The sequence below is a fragment of the Rhinolophus sinicus genome, chromosome 1 (genome assembly GCF_057876585.1).
Source record: "Rhinolophus sinicus isolate RSI-liver-muscle chromosome 1, RSI-T2T, whole genome shotgun sequence".
Lineage (NCBI taxonomy): Eukaryota > Metazoa > Chordata > Mammalia > Chiroptera > Rhinolophidae > Rhinolophus > Rhinolophus sinicus.
Genome location: NC_142501.1, coordinates 192,280,666 through 192,283,485, shown reverse-complemented (window position 1 = coordinate 192,283,485; position 2,820 = coordinate 192,280,666). Strand labels below are relative to the sequence as shown.

The 2,820-nt window shown below is 42.4% G+C and overlaps 1 pseudogene; it reads left to right on the top strand.

Annotated features, from left to right (window-relative positions):
• The first annotated feature begins 940 nt into the window (after nucleotides 1–940).
• Nucleotides 941–1,999, top strand: LOC109448483 (mitotic checkpoint protein BUB3 pseudogene; annotated as a pseudogene).
• The last annotated feature ends 821 nt before the right edge of the window (nucleotides 2,000–2,820 follow it).

Below are 2,820 nucleotides of genomic sequence, written 5' to 3'. Positions count from 1 at the left end.
TTGATTAAAAGAAAGGAATGCAAAGCATTAAGTAAAACATTAATTGAAACATAAATATTTTAGATTATCAGATTACCATCATAAAAATTATTCATGTATGAAATTGAAACAATCTTTGTGCACATATTTTACTGATCACAGAATTTATAAGGCATTTTCAACCCCGTGGAGAATAAAAATATTATCTTCCGAGGAGATCAGAAATGTCATTGAGAATTTCATATCATATACTGCCTGAGACGAGGCAGTATCACCTGACGTTGTTAAATATTGGCAAAGACAGAAATAACAGCTTGTGCTAATGCAGATTGGCCAGAGTTTGTTGATACAGGTGAACATGAACAGATGGTTTTCAGACAGCAGTATTATCACTGGTTTCCTAGTGAACAGAAATAAAGGACTTCATGATGGCATGCAAAAAGTCATGAAATGAAATGAAGCTGTTTGAGTTTCTTTGATCACTTTTCTTCATCAAGTAGAGAAATTACTAGTAAAGTCACTATTGGGTATTGACATGACATTATGTGATGAAAGTTCTTCATTCTGACCATGTTATCTGGCCCGCAATTATTGTGCTGGAGTGTGTGTGTGTGTGTGTGTGTGTGTGTGTGTGTGTGTGTGTGTCTTCCCCTTGCAGTGAAATATGTTTGCTCTTAAAAAGTCTCAAGTCCCGCCCTTCTGCTTCCTGGTACCCAGTCTGGGAGCTGGCTGAGGCACAACTCAGCCGAATACAGCTTCTGAGGAGCAAAGGTGGGGAAAAGCCTCGCTGCCAAAGCAGATGCTTCCCCGTACAGTGAGCATCTTCCCAGCACCAGATCGCCATGGGCTTTGACACTGCAAGGTGTCGTGTGACGTGGCTCAGCCAGTGACACAAGCCTCCTCTCCAAAGGCTTAGGGCAGGGCCAGATGCCTGGTTCTAATGCCAGGTAACTGCCTGGACCAGATGACAGGCCCTAACGAGTTCAGGCTGAACTAACCACCAGAGCACGGCGTCTTCTCAGTGAAGTTGAGCCCCAACACCTCCCAGTTCCTGCTGGTCTCCTCCTGGGACACATACGTTAGTCCATATAACATTCTGGCCAACTCCGTGCTGCTCAAGTACCAGCACACCTACCCAGTCCTGGACTGCGCCTTCCAGGATCCACCGCATGCCTGGAGTGGGGCATTAGATCATCAATTGAAAATGCATCATTTCAGCAGTGATCAAGAAAATTTGGTTGTAGCCCAGGGTGTCCTTATCAGATGTGCTGAATACTGTCCAGAAGTGAATGTGTTGGTTACTGGGGCTTGGGATCAATCAGTTAAATTTCTGGATTCCAAAACTCCTTGCAATGTTGGGACCTTCTCTCGGCCTGAGAAGGTGTGTACTCTCTGAGTGCCTCGAGACCAGCTGATTGTGGACCCTGCGGACCGCGGAGTGTGAATGTGGGACCTATGGAACGTGGGCAGCATGGAACAGTGCCGGGAGTCGAGACCCATGCGCCAGATGCGTTGCATACGAGCATTTCCAAACAAGCAGCGTCATATATTCTGCCGGCTGAGTGGCGGTTGAGTACTTGGACCCAAGCCCTGAGGTACAGAAGAAGTATGCCTTCAAGTGTCACAGACTAAAATAAAATAATATTGAACAGATTTACCCAGTCAATGTTGTTTCCTTTCACAACAACCACAATGCAGGTGCCACAGGAGATTCTGATGGGCTTGTAAATATTTAGGATCCTTTAACAAAAAGTGGTTGTGCCAGTTCCATCAGTACCCCACCATCATCTTACCATTTGCCTTCAGTAATGATGGGACTACACTTGTCATAGCATCATCATGTATGAGTATGCGTGAAATAAATGACACAGAACATCCTGAAGGTGGTATCTTCATTTGCCAAGTGACAGATGCAGAAACAAACACAGGTCCCCCTAATCATCTAGTGAAGGAGTTTCTCTATGGAAAGCTTTGTTTTCCTTTCTACAAATTTGTGCTTATCCCTCACGGGATGCATTAGAGTCATTGTGGATACATTTCTTAGTGTGTGGCTTTCTCCATTTTCTTTCTGACACGAAACTAGTCGGCGCCTTTTCATGCTGATTGTATAGGGTGAGAAGTCCAATGTCCTTATGCAGTAATACAAAGAACTGGTTTTCTCCAGCAAGCCCAGTTGCTGTTTCTGAGCAACTTGAGCTCTTTTTGTAAAACAATGTAAACCTGTTATTTCCATGCTTTCTAATAAATCAGAGATTCAGAACCCTTACAAAAAAAAAGTCTTAAGTCCTTATCCGTATGAGGAGATGGACACAGAGGAGGGGGCCTGTGTTATTTGAAGTTTGTGAGACCAAAATAGGGGAAACTAGTACATGCTAGTGTCTTAGAGTTGTCTGGGTAGTCATAAATCAAGAATGGCCACTCAGGGGTAAGAAGTGCCTGGTGGAAATAGGTCAGTGAGACAGAATACATTTCCAAAGACAGCAGAAAGAGAAGGAAATATGAAGAAGTAGAGTAGGAACCCAGGAGATGTGACCAAAAAAAGAGAACAGGGAGCAGTGGAACAGGACGATATTTACAATGATAGTCCTGAGAAAGGCTGTCTTATCCTAAACTGACTTTTAAGTATTTCCTTGCACAAAAATACCAGATACAGTCAGTGGCAATTATACAAGATTTTGTAAATATACAATTAACATTCTACAGATTTTTTTTCATTTCAACTTAAGGTAGAAGTGTCTAGACTCCCACCAAATCTGTAAGAGATCATCGCTATTCACAAAATTTCAGAAAAATAATAATTTAGATGTAATTTCCACTAACTAAAAGTATTTTTTTTTTTTT